General features: G+C 31.0%; 1 pseudogene; it reads left to right on the top strand.

Moving 5' to 3' along the window:
* The first annotated feature begins 209 nt into the window (after positions 1 to 209).
* LOC114167574 (double-stranded RNA-binding protein 1-like) lies at positions 210 to 2,602 on the top strand (annotated as a pseudogene).
* The last annotated feature ends 5,060 nt before the right edge of the window (positions 2,603 to 7,662 follow it).

A 7,662-nucleotide genomic window follows, 5' to 3' on the forward strand; every position in this document is an offset into this window, starting at 1 on the left:
AAGTGAATAAAAGTGTTAATGCATATGTTAACATATATTGATGCTTAGATTTCACATGTCCTAGCAAATTTTATTGGCTTTTACAATAATTTTCTTAAAATCTATTCCTGATATGATTTCTTTTAATTGATTTTAAAGGTCCTTTATGCATAGGTTTTAAACTAGATTTGATTTTACTAAAATCTAATCCAATCATCAACAATATTAGTTCTTCCTCTCATGTATGTATTATTTGGAGAGCATTTTTCTTTTGTTGTGTATGAAAGTGAAAATATACAAGACAAGGTTACAAGAGCTGTGCCACAAGAGAAAATGGGGTTTGCCAAGTTACTCTGCCATGAAAGATGGTCCAGATCATATACCAAGCTTTAAGGCTTCTGTTCATGTCAATGGTGTCATCTTCACTTCATACAGTGCCTCTAGTTCCCTTAAAGAAGCTGAAAACAAAGCTGCCATGGTTGCTTTCCTCAGCTTCTATTCTGGTACTCCACCTCTTTCCTTTCTCAGTTTCCTTGGAAAGTTGGTTTCTTTACTGTTTTTTCTTGATAAACATGAAAGTCTTGAAGTAGTGAATTCCTGTTATGTGAAGGGAGTTGTCTACTTTATTCCTTAGATTATTATCACCTGACATCTTTCAGATGGCAAGTGTCCTTTTAATGTCTAACATTGTTACTAACTAAGAAGAATGTAAGAGAAAAAAAAAAATCAGGACCTATATAGTTCAATTACATAGAGGGAACTCTATTTTATGTATTTTTCGTTCAGCTACAGTTTTAATACTTGCTGTGACCAAGAAATACGTTACAAACAAAAAGTAATATGACAAATTAGTTAAATTGCCATCTTAGTTCCTAATCTTTTACACTTATCCTCTCATGAGGAAAAATTTATTAAAAGTGAATATGTTTTATACTGATGTTTTCCAGGTAAAAAATATAGAATGTCTCGGTAAGTTTCTTTTGTCTTATCTTTTTTAGAATGTCTTTATATAAAAAAAATTCAGTTTAAAAATAGTTGTTCGATCTCTATATTATATATAATATCTGAATGTTTACTTGTTATTCGGTGTGAAGAAAATTTTACCTATGGAAGGCATTTAGATTTTAAATTGATCAACTTCGTTCAAAGGTCAAATCTATTCTTGTGTTCACATGTATGTTCGTGTGTTCTGTCTATTAGAATTAATTGACGAATTAATTCTATTAATGACTTATTTGAAATATTATTACGGATCCAATTGTGATTTAATAAAATATAAAGACTTATTGGTTATTATTATGGAAAATGATAATAAAATAAAATAAAGATAAGATAAAATAAAATAAAAACCAGCTTGATGGACATTGGTATATAAAAGGATTGGAGTTCTGTCTACGGTCATAAGGTTCTTTTCACAGTAACCCATCAAGAACGTGTGAGAAGAGAAAGAAAGGCAAAGAGATAGATTGGAAAACGGTGATCAAAGAGCACACAGGAATATATATTGAAGAAAGCATATTCTATTTACAGGATCTCCCATGGATCAAGGTTAGTGCTCTAATGTTTTATCGTGTGAGAATCATAACTCTTCAAGATCCTTTATTAGTTTTACAATGTCTTCATTAAAATTTGCTACAATTGTATATGGATTTTTATCCTCTTATCCAGGGTGACTCTGATTCATTCAAGACTTCAGTAATAAAATTAACTAAGAGAGAAGGCTTTCACAAACCAACATATAAAACTATGCAGGCTGGTTCTCCCTGCAAAGCCATCTTTCTTCTCTACCTTGGAAGTAGAGGGTGAGGAATTTCATGGAAAGGGATGTAGATTCAAGAAAGAGGCAGAAGAGGATGCTGCAAAGATGGCTTACATTGCCTTAAAAAAGTGTAAGTTCATTGTCCCACTTCATTGGTGTACATCCCTAATTTTGCTTCCATGGATAAGAAACACTGAGGAAATTTTGATATATCACCAAAAACTTTACCTCTACTTTTGTGTATTTTGAATGACCTGAACTTAAATCATGACTTCTATTTAAGGCATGACATCTACTTAAATCATGATATCTCAAACGTTGGATGATGGTTCTAGATCAATTATACTATTTTGTGAAATCCTAATATAAATTTTACACCAATTAAATGACCTTGTGGAGACTCCCCCACTCACTATTTTTAATTTTTTACTACCAGTGATGTGTGATCAACATGATTTTGCTAAGAATATTGTGCAGCGAAAGAGAAGTACGAGGTCACTTCATCGTACAAATGGTAATGATGCTGATGTTTCTCCCGGTTTTCCTCAGAAACTTGGTGGCACTGTGTATATTGAAAAATCTAGTGATGATGCTTTAAATGCTAGGAAAGGTAACAGCGATGCTAATGTGCCTTTTGAATTTCTTGTTAAACGCTTGAAAACTGTTCCTTGTGGAAATTATGCTCAAGATGGTTTCAAAGATAAGGAAAATATTGATGCTGAAGTTCCAGCAAGATGTAAATATTTGTCCAACCAGAGTTCTTCAGCCTCTACTGTAGATTACAGAAATGCTAAAAGAATGTCACCACAGGCAAAACTGGTTGGGAAAGATACTGTTGAACCATTGATTTTGAAGGAAGAGTGAGCCTATCTGGGGCTCAAGGTGAAAGCTATAATTGTGTATCTGGAATGAATGTAATCGATCTTGAACAGAGAATAAAAAAACTGGAGACAGTGATCGAAAAATTAAAGATAACAAAATTTGGTCACTATTGAAAAAATTATTAGCTTATCAAACCAAAACCTTACTACTTGTTAACATGTATTTCCTTTTATATATACTTGCAGAATAACATGACATGAATGTTCAGAAAAACAAGTTTAACATGATACTATTACTATAGGATCTTAGTTAGCACTGGTACACTGTCCTAGATATATTTCACAGCATTACAGAGCCAATGCATTTAGACATAATTCAGCATCCTTCTGACCTTTTAGACTAAAAAAAACGATATATGAATGCAGAATATGAAATAAACATCATTCCTGTTAGTCTAGCCGATTGCAATGCCATGGTAGATTTTACAGATTCCAAAATGTTCATATTCATTGCGCACTGTTAGAATATATAAGATGGTTAGTAATTTGAGTAACTGTTCTGATTGCACGGTTGAATGTTTATGGTTCTGCTTATTACTAACTAGAATGCACTCTATTGTTATATTTATGCCCAGACCTACACTGGTGTATGAGATGGTTGTTTTCCATTTGGAAATTGATCAACTTTTGTATATATAATATTGGTTCATTTAGACAAATTTTTTTACAGTCCTTTGAACAAGTTCAAACAAAAATTCAAGTTCCCTCCTGATGTAGTTTAGAGAATTAACTCGGGAATCAATCCAAGATGGTAATCTTAAGCATGTATTTTTATCTTTGCTAAAATTAAAATGAAAACAATGGGGAAATGAACGATTAAAAGGATGTATATACCTAAACTTAACCTAATGCGTGCTATTCTATGAGAATGCAAAAGGCAACTAATGATGATACAAGAAAGCTGAAAACAGTGCAGGCTAGCAACTTTAGAAACTGTTGATAGACGTTCACAGAGAGATCCAAATACTCATTTTTATGATCTAATGCATGCAACAAGTCTAATTTGCCTTGCTAATATTAGATATGCAATTATGATGCAAAATGGAATGCAAAAAAACTGAAACCATGCATGTGAACCCAAAGCTGGCAGAGTTGGTAGGAACAGATGTTAATGCAGATTCTAGATGCTAGCGGAGATTCTCCCTATGCAGTACTTCAACAAGTCTAGAATGATATGAAGGAATAAACAATGCTCTCTAATCCTGCAAGAAAAGGACAGAACCTAAAATCACTCTTTGCACCTGTTGTGTATCAGATTCGAAGTGCATACATGTTTCTCAAACTTCTATTCCCTGAGGAATTACATTACTACCTATTAGTGACAATAAATAGGTTGTGTGAGACAGGAATTTCCAAATGACATAAGATCTTTTATTTTATTGAAAAGTTTGCTGAGTACCTACACTTGATGTTAAAAGTATCTTATGCATAAGTAGGAAAAAAATAAGAAGGAAAAAAAACATGAACTTCTGATGTGTCAGAGTTAGCTACAAAACCAATGAGTGACAAACAGCAGCAGTTAAATGAAAAGAAAGGATGGGAGTGGATGAGAGTCAGAGCTCCCTCAAGCAAGAGAAACTCTATGCTCCAATTTCTAATTATGATCCTCCAAAAAGATACTTCTTCATCACTACATCATTTCTTATAACAGAAATGCACACATCACACTCCATGCAACCAAAATTCATGTTTCTACCCTTTCTAACTTTTACAAAAGAAAAACAAAAATTATTAACTACATTTGGGCTTGGGCTTTCGTTGATAAGTCCAAAATGGCTTATCCCATTCTGAGGCATGGTTCCTATCAATGTCACCATGCATAAAATTGGCCTTGCCCTCAAGGACAAATTCTGGAAAGCAGGAGCAAATAGAATTAGGATTCCCAAGTAGCCTCTTGCCAATTTAAATTCACAATCTGTATAAATTCTAACATAGTTAATCCTTGTTAATCGTAAGGCATAGAAACTTAAAACAACTTGAGACAAAAATAGATTGAATTAAACAATGGCCGTGAAGTACAAAAGCAGAATCAAATACACTTGGTAATTTTCTTAGCTATTCTTTTAACCAGTTCCATACAAGTCTGCACATAATTTGAATTTGCTTGAGTACAAGACAATATTCAAGTTTCAAAGAATATTGTTACTTAGGTCAAGAGAATTATCAATGAATTAAACAAAATTCAAATATCTCATTTTAACATAACCATTGCTAATAAACAAGTAAAGGCAACTACACATGTTGTACCAAAAGAGGGACCATCGCATCAAAATAAGCAGCAATATAAGTTAGCAATCTACACATTCTGTTCTGCTAGCTAGATTCAGGAACTCTGCTCTATAATGGCAAAAAAGGATTCTTGGTCTTCATTTACAAAAAAGGACACTATGGTTCAGCTTTGACTCCAATATTTTAAACTTTATGACCTAATTTTTCTGCTTTAAGCTTGGCAACCACTCTTTCAAGCCTCCCAATCCGGCTTTCAAGATCAGAAGCTATTTCTTCTATGCATGAGCTTGTATATTTCCTTTCCACATCACTGACACCATCTCTATCAAAAAATAAATTCTTGATTTTGACTCCATTTCAGTTGTCTTTGACACTTCTTGATTCTTCGGCACTTAAGGATGGAAAAACAATAGATACCGGACCAGAAACATTTTCAACTTCTTCATCACCAACACATGTATCTTCACTTGAAGAACTGGACAACTCAATGACTGGAGGCTTTTTCATTTCATCAAAATCATTTTCATGTTTTCTCTTAATCTTGCTAGTAAAACCAGGTGGTGGGCCACAGGATAGGCTGCTCTCTTTCTTCACATATAATGATATTGGTGACGCATGTCTTGAGCTAATTTCAACACAATCATAATGTTTGTTTCTTTCCTTACTTTTATTTGATTGCTTCCACCAATGATAGTACCTAGAAGTAACACTCGGCTTATTGCGGGCACATAACGCAATGTACAAATTTGTAACAGAGAATAATAGAGAACTGGTACCTAGTCATTTTTAAAAAAAGTTCATCTTCATTGAAGTGGTTTTCCATTTGGTTGGACTTGATCAATGATAGTAGAAAGAGGGTTGAAAGAATAGAGAATCTGTTTCAACTCAGGGTTGCGATGGACTGGACATGGATATTAATAGCAGAAAAAGGCACATCAAAAGACAAAACGATTGCAATTAGATTTGACAACAATATTGTCATTACTGATCTTTTTGGAAAACGTACAAACAATTAATATTATGAGTATAGTTACTTTAGAATATTAACTATATTAATAATCGTATAATATAATATAATATAATATAATATATATATATATATATATATATATATATATATATATATATATATAAACTCTGGTATATAATATTTATACTTATAATATAATATATATAATATATGTCAACTCTAGTGTATAATATATATAGTATATATATTAATAACTATAGTATTAAAATAACATATACACCTACGCATATATTATGTCACTAAAAAAAATATCAATAAAAATATACGATAAAACAAAATATAAACAAATGAATTAAAAATTTGATTGAAAATATGGTACCAATATAATTATTTATATTGATACATTAACAAATACTAAATTTTTTAAGCAATTCATAAAATATGATAATTAATAAATTATAAAATTAAGAGAATGATAAATATATAGTTATTTATATTCATATCTATTTTTTTAAGGTTAAAGTGAGTACACAAAGCAAAATGATTCAAAATTGTAAATGGCATCCAATTTTGTTGAGACAACTTCAAAAATGTCAACAGTTATTTGGTTAACCAATATAAATTATTTTCGAAAATGATACTAAATAATCAAAGCATTTTTGGAAATTCGTTGTTCATAAAAAATATTTCATTATATTTGTAGAAATTGATGTTAACAAATATTTGAAAATATATAAATGTAAGTAATAAACGATTTGTAGAAACTTGATGTAGCTGGCAGTTTTTTTTGTTGACACAACTTCATAAATGTCAACAATTATTGGTAAACCAGCGGAGATTAAATTGGAAATAAAAAATAATTAATAAAACATAAACGCATAAAATCATTAGCAAAAGCAGAAGTAGTTCAATACAAATTACAGACAGACGGAGTAGTACACATATTACAATCACAAAATACCATAAAAAAATTACTTGAAATATAAAAAGCAACATTATCTATAAAATCAATAATTTCTCCTTTTTAATATTTCTCTTCAGAATCTTCAATGGAACATTGTCTTCTTCGATGGATTCAAGTAATATAGTCTTGTTGTGAGATTTTCTCTTCTGTTTGCATCATCATTCATGTAGCTAGCATGATTATGGTGTTGAGAATATAAAATAATATCAACACAATTTGACTCTGCTAGCAATTTGTCATTGCAAAAATAACCACAAAATAATGTTGAGCAATAACTAATATAGTTCACAAACAGAAACTTCAAGTTAATGTTTTGAAAAAAAACAAATTAAAAACAACAACAAATATTGTTCATCAGTACATGCAATTAAAAGCAGCAAATGTTTTCCAAAAAAATAACATCACCAAATAAAACACAAATAAAGTCTAGTACAATTTTGAGATTGAAATAACACAAATCACTTTTCAATTTTGATGTTCTTCTTCAACATCTTCACTGGGATCTTCTTGTTTTCTTGAACCAAAGATCGATTCTTGTTTTCTTTGCGCGTTAACTCATCAATTTCAACATCAATTACTACTTTATTGATCAAGGCCTCCTCTATAGAATCATTTTCTGATGCTATAGTGTTCAAATCATCAGTTAGAGTATCCACATCATTTGATTCTTCAGTGAATTTGATCAGTAAATCCTATAAATAAACTTGAAAAAGTAAGAATATATCAAGTTTTACAAAAAAAAAGTATAGTTCTAATAGTTCTAATCTTCACATACCTCTACAATGGTATCAGATGAGATCTCATTTGTAATCTGCTTAAGTTTGCTTTCTTCTTCATTTGTAGTGTATAGATCCTAACAAAGATATTCAAGTACAAAAAG

Source organism: Vigna unguiculata, chromosome 10 (genome assembly GCF_037176805.1).
Source record: "Vigna unguiculata cultivar grain cowpea cultivar isolate G323 ecotype 2 chromosome 10, ASM3717680v1, whole genome shotgun sequence".
Classification (NCBI taxonomy): domain Eukaryota; kingdom Viridiplantae; phylum Streptophyta; class Magnoliopsida; order Fabales; family Fabaceae; genus Vigna; species Vigna unguiculata.